The following is a 13001-nucleotide window of genomic DNA, read 5'->3' on the forward strand; positions in this document are numbered from 1 at the left end:
TGCCTTTTATTTCTTATTAGAATGCTAGATGCTGTTCAGCTTTCAGCATATACAGCTCCTCCTATAAATGAGCGCCTTGCTTAAAGGAAAGTAGATGAAACAAGACAAATAGTGACTTACTTGGGCTTCCCGTGGGCATCACTGATTATCATAGAGAAAGATGCCTACACAGAATTAGGTACCTCTTGAATTTTTGTTGTGCTCTATGTTAAGGAAGAGAAAGATTATCTAAGTTTTCCATGGCCTGTAGTTACTCATCAATTCATTCTATATATATTTATGACATGCTTGTATGTGTCAGGCACTATACTATGCTCAGAGGGACAGATTGTGAACAGATACAACTACTTGTCTCGTGGAATTTATTAACTACTTACAAGAAGTACAATAAATAAATGCATACCATGCCAGGCGGTTGGAAGGGCCATAAGCATATGTAAACTGGGGTAATAGGACAAAGAATGAAGTCAAGTTGCTATGTTACATAAGATGGTCAGGAAAAACCTCTTTAATACAGTGGCATGTGAGCAGAAACTCATAGAGAGGGAAGAATTAAGTCACACGGTTATATGAAGAAAGCTCGGTGTGGGCATAGGGAAGTAAAGTACAATGCTGGCAATGCTGGCCTCTTAGAGGAACTGCGGAGAGGCCAGTGTGGCCATAACAGAGGGTGCAGAGTATCCTGGTAGGAGATAAAGTGAGGAGGTTGCAGGAGCACACTGGGCTTTGAATCCTTTCTTGCCTGCCATATCCCGATTACTGCTTTTTCCTATAAATCTTGAAGATGTTTATATCTTCTAGAGCTTTCCTTTTAAAAATTTGCAGACATTTAAAGGGTGTAAGTGCAGTTTTGTTACATGGATATACTGTATAGTGATAAAGTCTGGACTATTACCCAAATAATGTATATTGTGCTCATTAAGTAATTTCTCACCGTTCACACCCATCCTACCCTCTCACCCTTCTGAGAAATACCTCCAAGAAGAGACAAGACCTTAAGCTCACTATCACTGTAATGTTAATTTTCACGTAGTTTCTTGGAGATTTACAGATGACCAGCGAAAATTTGATTCAGAAAGGTTTATTGGTGATGATTTAAGGTGAGAAGGATAACAAGGAAAAAATGTGATAAAATAGATGGGAGAGCAACAAAACAAAGTTTATTTGGCATTGGAGACTATTGTGTTTTACCTACCCAGTCATTTCTGTTTAATTTTCCCTTTCTTTCCTGGAGGACTCCAATTTTTTAAATTTATAGTTCATGCCATTCTTCAGCCATATGCAGACATTTGCTCTGAGAAAATGATCTTTCTCCCAGGCTGAGGAGTGGTGACTCATGGGTAGTCTAATCCAATCATGATAATTCCACCTCCCTCATCAGTATATGACTTAAGAAATTCCATGTGACCAATTTTGTCAAGTGAAACATGAGTAGTAGCCTAGAGGAGAACCTTCTGGTAAAAGTATCCTACATTTTTAATAGATAGAGATAGAAAAGGTAGATACATCCAGATGTGGGTGGGTTAGGATACCGTGGCTGAAACTGCTGTAGCCATCTTGGGACCATCAGGGTGAGTATTAAACACTGAGGAAGATTGCCATGGTTAAGTGATTGGTATTGGCACTCTCTGCTGAGAGATATTTGCCTCTTACTTCAGAAAGGAGTTCCAGCATCCACACCAGAAGAAGAGAAACCTCAAGGCTCCTAGAAAGGGATACATAAGTTACTTGGAAGTTGCAGTCTCACTTGTGATAATAAGCATAAGGAACAATTTTTATATCTATCAACAGAATCATAGAATATCATTAAATACTACCTCAAAAAATATTTTCAAAAGAAATGCTTATCATATGTTGTCAATAGAAAGAAGTACATGAAAATTTTATAAAATCTCAATAAAATAATGCTTTTATCTAGATCTCACACATGAAAGAGAGGAGAGAGAGAGAAAATGAGAAATATATATTCATATATTCATATGGGAAAATGCCAGAAGCAAATAGACTTAATATTAATAGCTATCACCTCTGGGTGGTAGGATCAAATGGGATTATATGTGTAAATGTTTTTGTTTATTTTCATATGATTTTGCATTTCAATATTTGATAGTAAAAAAGTAGAGCTTTTATAGTCAAGTGAAAGTTAACAATTTTTCAAAAATCAAAGACAGATGAGCTCAGGTGTCCTGCAGGCCTTCTCTTACACAATTTTTGAAGTCTGGGAGTCCTTTTCATGAAACTGAGCAAGGCCCTCAGTTCACCTGTGCCCCAGTCCAGCTCCTGAGTCGCATTCTAGCCTCAATTTGAATACTTCATAGAAGTTGGGCTGTCTAAACCACTGTTCCAAAGAGCTGGTGAGATTCACTGCTGTTCATCCATTCAGTGCCTTCCTCTGTCTCATGGGGCCAACAGGCTATCCCTTCAGTGAGTATGGACCCGTCAACGCAGGGGTGGCCTGGGTTCCTTAGGCTGCCCTAACTTTCCCAAACTGCGCAGACTTAAAATGGTGGACTGTGGACTTCCTAAGGCCCTTCTCTTAGGTTGTAATATGACCTACTGAAGATCTAAACAAAACAAGGATGACAGTGACGAGTTTTACTGCATAAATATTTTTCTATCCCCAGGGCCAAGGCAGCACGAGGCTAAGCATGCAGACGACATTGCCAGGATTGCTGTGTAGTACAAATTAGAATTCAAGTCAGCTTGAGTCACACAGGGGCTTGGGGCCTCTAAGCTAATGTATGGTGACCTGCAGAGGCTAAAATAAGGCAGAAATGAGACTTTTTCACTAGTTATAAGTCTTTAAGTATGATTGCTGTCATTGGTAAAATACAACATTTAGAGCTAACATTTAACATTTCAGAATACACATCACAGCAGAGTCTTATTCTTCCCATTTCCTGGCATAAGCACAGCATATAATCTGTCAGATTACTGTCAGTCTAGGTTACTCTAATTTCAATGTCTGAGGAAAAGACTCGGTTGGGTACAGATAGTTTGCTTGGGAAGCGATGTCCTGAAGCAGGAAAGAATGAGTGGGGATGGTGGAGGAAGGACAATCCAGTATAACGGCATATTATCAAGTCACTGCTAAAAGGTTTGCAGCAAGAACCAAATCCAACAGAAACGTAAAGTTGGTCAGTAGGGTTCAGTGTCACTGAAACTTCCCGAAAAGGTGCAAAGGACTCCCAGAGTTGTCTGCCTGCAGGCTGGGAACCAGGAACATTTACCTACCAGCCCCTGTCCTACACTATTTGGTGCTGCATTGGTGCAATTGCCCTCTATTTTCAGGCTACAGTCACCCAGATAATCCAGCATCTCTGAAAACCAACTCTGGGAAAAAGTTCTGGGGCAGAAATAGAACACTGTGTGGCATTTGCTTGAGACGGGGGTGCTTTACACAAGGTGAGTCTATGCCTTCATGGAACGGTTCCCTAAGCTAAGATGGCTGAGGGGATGTGACATGGGCTACTAAAGATCCTGGTGATTTGCAGCCCTTAGAAATGGCGTTTTGGGAATCAGAGCTTGGACAAATTGGATTTGGCCTATGTAGTCTGTATTTTAATTCATTTATTGAGTACCTATTAAGTCCTAGTGCTGCGGAAACAGAAATGGATAGGATCCCTTTTAAGATTCTAGTTTGGTACAGCAAATAAGGTCCTTTAAATTAAATGTGTGACCTACTGTAATGACGTATGCATAGGACGCCTAGAGAGATTTCATGCGGTTTTTATTCCAGACTGACAAAGATCCTCAGGAAGTAAAAGTTGGGACATACACACGTAGTACATGTATATATATGTATACATGTATGTTATATGCGTGTGTGTATACAACTGGTTAATGTGTATACATGGCAGAGTAATGGTTGCCTGCATCACGTAAATTATTTATCCTTATCCAAATTCAAAACTAGAAGCATTTTAAGGTTTATGGAGTACAAAGGATCACACTATAGAATGGCTTTAGTGAAAGTGTATTTTTCTCCCAATTCGTATTTGTGCTTTGGGTACTTTTATGTTTCTTGTTTTCTGGTACCTATATTCACTGCAAAAATAAAAAGCATCCGCGAAGCTTATTCCTAGGGCACAATTTGTATTCTGCAGAAGAAAACCTTTGCACCTGCCACTAACATGCATCCACTTCTGGGGTGGAATGCACCAGCTGTTCCCCATCTCCAACGGCACGCCAGGCAGTTCAGCACCAAGAATGAGGCATCATATCCCAGGCCGATGAAACTGGTGAGGAAATTTCAAGTCGACAGAATGCAATTACCCAAATTGAAATTAGGCCAGGGGCATATCAGGAGGCCCTTCCCATCTGTTGGGGAAAAGGATCACCAGATATTTACTGAGGCCAAGTGGTCAGAATGTTAGCTTTAGGAATCATTTAAAAGGTAGAAAATTTAAAATATATCAAAGGAAAACTGCATCTGGTATAAAAATCGTATCCCTTCTCTGAAAAATAAATAATATTAGTGCCTTGAGAAGCTCAGCCCTTTCCTGCTCTGGAAGAAAAGAAATGTTTATGGCTGGGGAGGTTAAATATTTCTACATCAGCTACTCTTAGCAAGGACATGCTATAATGGACAATTGGTTATACCGGAACTGACAAAAAGAGATTTCCCAAACCAAACATATTGAATCCAATACATTTATCCCTGGTTATAATGGATAGACCCTTCCATTATGAGCTTATGAAGCAACACCATTCGATTTTTCTAGAGGCCTTGACATAAGCATTGTCTCTTTACCAGGAAAAGAAGCTAATTTTTAGAGTTTGCAGCAAAAATAAAGAAGCTGTTGTCGTAAGAGCTGTGACTAGTTCCTGTATGACAATTATACATGACAACCATAGACTCTGCAGGTCAATTTACTACAGGGATCTTCTGCCTGTAACCCCTGTCCTTGGTAACCTTTGTACCTTTTTCCCGGGAGGATGACTGCTGAGGGAATAGATGAATTTGTCTTAGTCTTTGTACCATTGTAAACCCAAGCATTGGCATAAGGTCCACACAGCCCTTTAGAAATAAATGAAAAAAGCATCTCACGCCAGGTCATGGTTTGGGGGAAATCCATGTCCATCATATTGAGCAAATAAACTGGCCTCCTTTTATTGATTTCTCTCAAGAATCTGCTTTTTTTTTGGAACTGAGGACACACATTTCCAGCCTGAGAGAGGAATAATGGAGGCACCTCTGGGGCAGACATCTCCTTTTCTAGCTGCTGCCTTTTGGAGATGTGGTGCCCTTAGGTTCTCATATGCCACACCCCAAAGTTGGTGCCTGGGAGCCTTCTCTGAACGGCCCCTGCAGGTGGCTATTTGATGGCACATTGCTAATCCTGAAAAACTCTCACATCTCTTTCCCATTGGATGTAGAGAGGAAGGAAATGAGTGAGTGGGTAATAAGTCTTATTCAGTATTAAAAGAAAAGCAAAATTTTGTTAGGGTGGTTCACTTTGCACTCTCTTTGCTGGCTGAGAGGCTGCATGTTTAGGAATACGAGAGAATGGTCCCAGCTGGGAGGAGTGAGACAAGTTTAACTGTTGAATTTAATGCAGCTGCCCACTATGAGAGGGAGGAAGGCACAGGCAGGCTGTCTACAGGCTGGGTCTCTTACTGTCTCCCTCCCCCAGTAATGCCGCCCTTTACTCATCACTATGGCAATTAAGATCTTGAGTCGAGGACAGGCATGGTGGCTCATGCCTGTAATCTACTGCTTTGGGAGGCTGAGGTGGGAGGATCGCCTGAGGCCAGGAGTTTGAGACCAGCCTGAACAACATAGTGAGACCTCATGTCTACAAAAAGTAAAAAAAAAATAAAAACAAAAATCAACCCAAGACAGGAGTCTCAAAGTCTCAGGGGCCTCACACTCACCACACAGTGCCAAACATTCCCAGAAAGTCTCCTACAATGAGCTCAGTACAACCTATCCTGGCCATAAATGGATACCCTTCTGAACTCTTAAGAGGTACAAATATTTCATCCTACCTACAAAATGCTAACCTGAACTTTGCCACATTTTTGCTAATTGGGCAGAACACATTTCTTAACATCTCTGTTTTTGATTCTTGTTTGTTGGTGAGTACCAAAGTACATCTCTCACAGAGGAAAACAGAGAACATATTAGTTAAGGTCGATCCAGAACGCACAAATGTTAAAACTTGGCATTATTTAGAGGTGTAGCTTGTACTAATTACCTCTTAGTTTTACTAGCCCCATATAACAAGCTGCCTTCTGCATATTTTATGTGAAAGCTGATTTTCTGAAAGGCTGAGAGATGTAGGAGCAGGGAATGAAATAGGTGCTAGGTTTTATTTCGTGCTAAATAATTCTCCTCCAGGTGGGTAAACTTTTAGTAGTTAAATTGCTTACAACGAAGATTCTACACTAAAAGAACAAATCTCCAGTGATAATTATTTGTCTGTGTTTTTAGCATTTATGAGTCTCAGTAAACAGTCAGTACATTTATGTTTCCCCCATTACCTTTGGTCATAAACTTCCTTAAAGAAAAACGAATAATTATGTTTCCTGACTGCATAATGAACATAAACATTCAGAATACTGAAGCCCTGGTGGGATGGATGAAGCATCTGGACTCCTAGGGGTTTACCTGTGTTTGAGGCACTGGCAAAAATGCCAGGCGGGCTATATGGCCATGATTTAGTGCTGTTCACAGAGATGTCATCTCTACAAGGCAAATCATAATTTGTGGTGCTTTCTTGTGGTGTCGGGGCCTCCCAGTGTAAAGCTGCTGGCAGGGGCTGGGAATCTGGCAAACCCTCTGGCTCAGGTGTGACAACTTCATGCTGCTGATGTGAGCCTGACCAGCCACCCCCTGGGGCCAGTGTGTGCTCCTGTAGGCAGAAAGATGCAGTCAATCTTATCTTAGTTTAATAGCAAGTGTATTGGTGCCGTCCAGAAGTCTCAGAATCAGAAGGTGACCTTCAATGACTAAGTACAACCTACATTTTACACACAAGGCAACTGAGGCTCCAGCTAGGGGACTCATATGCCAGGGACAGTCACTCACAGCCAAGAAACCCTGCATGTCCTGATTTTGGGTTTGATACTCTTAAATTTCTTCCTTGAGGTCAGGAAGGTGTGGTGCCGGTTAGAGAGTAAGGACTAGACAAAGAAAAGAGAGTTAAGAAAACAAGTAAAGTAAATGTGAGGAAATTACATTTTTCCTTTGCAGTTTATGTGGGTTTATTCTTTGTACTGTGGTCAGAAAACATAAAACCTACTATTTTATAGCACAATAAGGTGAGTATAGTTAATAATCATTGTGTATTTTAAAATAATTTAAAGAATATAATTGGATTGGTTTTAACTCAATGGATGAATGCTTGAGGGGATGGATACCCCATTCTCCATGATGTTGCATGCCTGTATCAAAATATCTTATGTACCCCATAAATATATACACCTAGGTACCCACAAAAATTTTAAAAAATTAAATTGTTTTTAAAAAGAAAACACATCAATGCAACTTTTTTACCACTAGAAATGTACAAACGAAAGTGAATGAAAATAAGAAAATGTTCAGCACTTTTCTATCAGTGGTGAAAAACTAGCGTTTTTAATCTCTAATTGACCCCAGCTGATATTTTTGTAAGAATAGAATGAAAATTATTAGAATTTGAAAATGCATAAAGCAGATTTCCAAAATCCAAGTCCAACCTTTATTACTTACAGACAAGAGAAAAAATTCTTTAGCCAAATGACCATAAAGCTGCTATTTATGGATTATTATCCCTAGACTCAGTGGTCATGGATGTGTAAGTCTGCCAATCAGCACTTGTCTATGGGCCACACTTCGAGTAACATTGCCCTTCACCTCCTTTGTGTTCTGTTTTGCATATTTTTCTGGTCTCTCTGAATTGTACTTTTCCGATATCAGGGATGGGGATCTGAACATCTGTCATTCTAGATAGTACTTTATTGTGTTGAATAACAATTTAAGAAAACAATTAAAAATTTCCCTCATGCTAAAAGGAAAGACATCAGCTTGAAACTATAACAAAAACAGAGCTACTGGAACACTGTATTGCTTTATATTAGAAATACCACTGGTGGTTTAAGTCTCTTAAAGGATAGTTAATTTGGGGACTCTTTTGGTTTATACTGTTTAAGTGTAATAAGAATAGAAAATATTAACCATTGTCAATTGTCATTCAATTTAGAGACTTCATCAAATCTTCTGTGTCCTCTGAAAGTTCTGGAAACTGTTTCAGTGCATCAATTAATAGTAGGGTAGCCAGATTTAGGATATAAAAATATAAACTACCCAGCTAAATTTGAATCTCAGACAAGCAATGAATAATTTTTATAAGTGTGTTTCAAATACTTTTGAGACATACCATATGTAATGTTTTAGACATACTTTTATTTTAAAACTTATTATTTTCTGAAATTCAAATTTAACCAGCTGTCCCGTATTTTGTCTGGTAATTCTAATTACTGGTCTTTTGGCCTGGACTTCTGCCGCTGTAGACTTTTCTGGGGAGAAGAATTGGCCCTGCCAGATCAAATCTAGCCATATCGACCAGATTTGCTTAGCTATTGGCAGCTAGAAGCTAGAAGTCAATAAAAGTGAAGATATTTCTTTCAGAAAAAATGTGTTTCCCATGCGGCTAAGGAGTTATGTGTTTTTTCCTACCTTGAGGCTTTTAGTTTCATGTTTTCTAGTGCACTGGTCCGAGGAGGGTACTAATCATGGTAGAAGGCATGCCTATGAGAAGGGCCACTTGGAATCTATGACCTCCATCAGTACAAAATTGACTCAATGTACTGCAAGTAGTGGAATTTGTGGTATCACAATATATATAAGGCATAGTGAGAGACTAAAAAAAGAAAACCACTATTCCTGCAATACATTATAAATAAACTGTCAGAGACACATCAATATTTGAAAAAATGTGAATTTCGTGAGAAGCACATGGCAAAAGTCCTACTCTTTTTCCAATGGCTGTTATTCCATTGCTATAAAGAAATACCAGAGACTGAGTAATTTATAGAGAAAATAAGCTTAATTGGCTCATGATTCTGCAGGCTGTACAGGAAACATAGGTCGGACATCAGCTTCTGGGGAGGCTTCAGGGAGCTTACAACCACAGTGCATGGCAGAGGAGTAGGCACATCACATGACAAAAGCAGAATCAGAAGCCGGGGGCGAGAGATGCCACACACTTTTAAATGATCAGATCTTGTGAGAACTCACTATCACCAAGCCACGAGGGATGAGCCCCGATGATTCAAATACCTACCACCATGCCCCACTGGGGATTACAATTCAACATGAGATTTTGGTAGGGACAGATATCCAAACTATATCAAGTAGAATGTTAAAAATGAAAATATTGCGTATTTATACAGGTTTAAACCTTTCTCTTTGCCATTCATTGGTAGCTATTATTATTTCATTAAATGATATTTGTCTTTATGTCTTAAATAAGAATTTTAACATCATTTTGATGTAGGACTAATGCTTCCAGATTTTAAAGAAAGACAGACTTTTCTTAAATAGATGTCTGCTTCAGATAGAGAGGAAATGACTAACGTACACATGTAATTTATTTTTCTGTTGTCACTTCTGGGATTTAAAAATTTTCCTCTCTGGCAATAACAAAAATTCTTACTTTAGAATACACTTATCCTAAAATTTCTTTTAAAATAATGTTTATTCAAGCCCATTCAAAAGTGGGCAAAGGATACGAACAGATACTTTATAAAAGAAGACATACATGAGGCCAACACATGAAAAAATGCTCATCATCACTGGTCATCAGAGAAATGCAAATCAAAACTACATTGAAATACCATCTCACGCCAGTTAGAATGGCGATCATTAAAAAATCTGGAGACAACAGATGCTAGAGAGGATGTGGAGAAATAGGAACACTTTTTCACTGTTGGTGGGAGTGTAAATTAGTTCAACCATTGTGGAAGACAGTGTGGCGTTTCCTTAAGGACCTAGAAATAGAAATTCCATTTGAACCAGCAATCCCATTACTGGGTATATAGCCAAAGGATTACAAATCGTTCTACTATAAGGGCACGTGCACACGAATGTTCATTGTAGCACTGTTTACAATAGCAAAGACCTGGAACCAACCCAAATGCCCATCGATGTTAGACTGGACAGGGAAAATGTGGCACATATACACCATGGAATATTATGCAGCCATCAAAAACGATGAGTTCGTGTCCTTTGTAGGGACATGGATGAAACTGGAAACCATCATTCTCAGCAAACTGACACGAGCAGAAAATCAAACACCGCATGTTCTTGCTCATAGGCGGGTGTTGAACAATGAGAACACATGGACACAGGGAGGGGAGCACTACACACTGGGGTCTGTTGGGGGGAAATAGGGGAGGGACAGTGGGGGGAGGGGAGTTGGGGAGAGAGAGCATGGGGAGAAGTGCTAGATGTGGGTGATGGGGAGGAAGGCAGCAGATCACACTGCCACGTGTGTGTCTATGCAACAATCTTGCATGTTCTTCACACGTACCCCAAAACCTAAAATGCAATAAAATTAAAAAAAATAATGTTTATTTTAAATAGTGAAATAACACGTTTATTTTAAGATATATTGGAAAATGCCAAAATTTATCAAAAAGTAAAGTACAATTACAAAATACCTAACCACAGAGGACAAATTTCACTGTGGTTATTTTGGTATTGTTCTTTCATTCTCTTCAGATTTCATAGTCGGAAAACTGCATATATAATACTGTATTCTGATTTTTTACACTATTCAATCTAAACATTTTCCATATTGATAAATGTTTTCTCAGCATCATTTTAATGGTTGAATCATAATCTATTCATTGGTGATTTATTCAACCAACCTGCTAGAGCTGGACATCAGGTTACTCCAATTACTTATAATTAAAATGCTAATAATGATGATCTGTTTTAGATTCTTACAATTGAAATGACTGGAAAATGATATTTAAGACTATATATTTTGTTCAAATTATATCAAAAGCATTATAGACATTTATTAGGAAGGTATAAGAGTGCCAGTCTCACTGACCTTTATAGCTGCCTTATTTATCTTTCATTACATTAGGATTTTCCAAAAAAGTTGAACCATATTTCATATATATAATAGATGTAAATATATATATGAATGTATTATATATATGTATATATGTGAATATATTATATATATGTATATGAGAGATTTCAAGGAACTGGTTCATTGCGGAAGCTGGAGGGTCCCCACAATAACCCTTAGGGTGAGCCAGCAGGCTGGAGACCTAGGGAAGAGCTGGTAGAGAGTCTTGAGTTCAAAGGCAGTCTAGGAGCAGAATTCCTTCATTCTCTAAAGACCTCAGTCTTTATTCTTAAGGCCTTTGACTGACTGCTGAGGCCTACCTACATTAGGAAGGGTAATCTGCTTTACTCGAAGTGTCCTAATTGAAATGGTAATCACATTTAAAAAATACCTCACAGCAACACTTAGACTGGTGCATGACCATACAGCTGGCACCATAGCCATGCCAGGTTGACACATGCAATTAACCACCACATTTGCCATCCAAAGATTTTATACTATGTGACAAAAGGCTCTTTCTTTCCAGTGTTCTGTCTGTCTCCATGCAGACATGATTGATTTACTTAGGACTTTTATGTATACTGCATTTTCCATTTTAAGCACAAAGGTTGTCTCATCCAATTTTCAACTAAGCATTTAAGATTGCCATCAGATGATGCTGAGAACTAAGCCTGTATTTGGGCCGTATACAGACATGTCAGGAATATTCCTCTACCATGTGGTGACTGGGCAGACTTGGAAAGGGTAGTTATATCTTCTTCCTCTCAATTTTCTCTGTTGCAAAGTGCAAAAAATTGTACCTACTTCCCAGGTACTTGTGAGTATTCATTGAAGAAATATTTATATTTATAGTAATATGTACTATGTAGTAGGCCATGTGTATATATATATGCATGTATGTATTTGTTTGCTTGCTTCAATCAGTTCAGATTGCTATAACAAATTCTTCTAGACTGAGTGGCTTAAGCAACAAATCTTTATTTCTCACAGTTCTAGAGGCTGAGCAGTCCCACATCATGGTGGCAGCAGACCTGGTATCTGATGAGGGCTTGCTTCTGGGTTTGCAGATGGCAGGTCTTCTCATTGTATCCTCGCATGACGGAAGGGAAAGAAAGATTGTCTCTTCAATATCTTCTCTTATAAAGACACTAATCCCATTCATGAAGCCTCTGCTCTACTGACCGAATTATCTCCCCAGGCTCCCACCTCCTAATACCGCCACACTGGGGGTTAGAATTCCAACACAGGAGTTTGGGGAGGATACAAGCATTCAGTTCATCACACTCTTTCCCCCTTTTTTTTGACTCATCAACTCCAGTACCCATTTCCAACAGTCAGTGTACAAAAACCTTTCCCTTTTCAGAATACCTAGTGCTTTCACAGTTCTCCTCTCAGAATGACAACTGCTGTGTTGGAAAGGGATTTCATAAATTTAAATAAAGTGGGCATGAAATGCCAAGATTTAAAAAAATATTCTTTCAAGGTCACGCACGTCCTTCTTGAAGATAGAAGAGTGTATGTATATACTTTTTAGCGTAGCCGAATTTTGGTTTTTCCTGACACTTCCTTTCTTTTGCTTTTGACTAAATCTTTTTTTTTCTTTTTTGAGATGGAGTTTCTCTATTGTCACGGGAGCTGGGTGCAATCTTAGCTCACTGCAACCTCAGCCTCCCAGGTTCAAGTGATTCTCCTGCTTCAGCCTCCCAAGCAGCTGGGATTACAGGCACACACCACCACATTTGGCTAATTTTTATAATTTTAGTAGAGACGGGGTTTCACCATGTTTGTCAGACTGGTCTCGAACTTCTGACCTCAGGGGATCCACACGCCTTGGGCTCCCAAAGTGTTAGGATTATAGGTGTGAGCCACGGTGCCCGGCCTTGACTAAATCTTTATGATTTAAAACACAAATATCCACAGAAAGGACTCAGT

The 13001-nt window shown here is 39.1% G+C and overlaps 1 long non-coding RNA gene across 1 annotated transcript; it reads right to left on the bottom strand.

Moving 5' to 3' along the window:
* Nucleotides 1-1141: 1141 nt before the first annotated feature.
* On the bottom strand, nucleotides 1142-12468 carry LOC108282353. Its single transcript, XR_001816375.2, has 2 exons — nucleotides 12058-12468; nucleotides 1142-1705 (listed from the first exon to the last, which is right to left on the bottom strand). It is a non-coding gene; the product is annotated as an uncharacterized LOC108282353 (long non-coding RNA).
* Nucleotides 12469-13001: the final 533 nt, after the last annotated feature.

This window comes from Cebus imitator, unplaced genomic scaffold (genome assembly GCF_001604975.1).
Source record: "Cebus imitator isolate Cc_AM_T3 unplaced genomic scaffold, Cebus_imitator-1.0 Scaffold239, whole genome shotgun sequence".
In the NCBI taxonomy this organism is placed as follows: Eukaryota; Metazoa; Chordata; class Mammalia; order Primates; family Cebidae; genus Cebus; species Cebus imitator.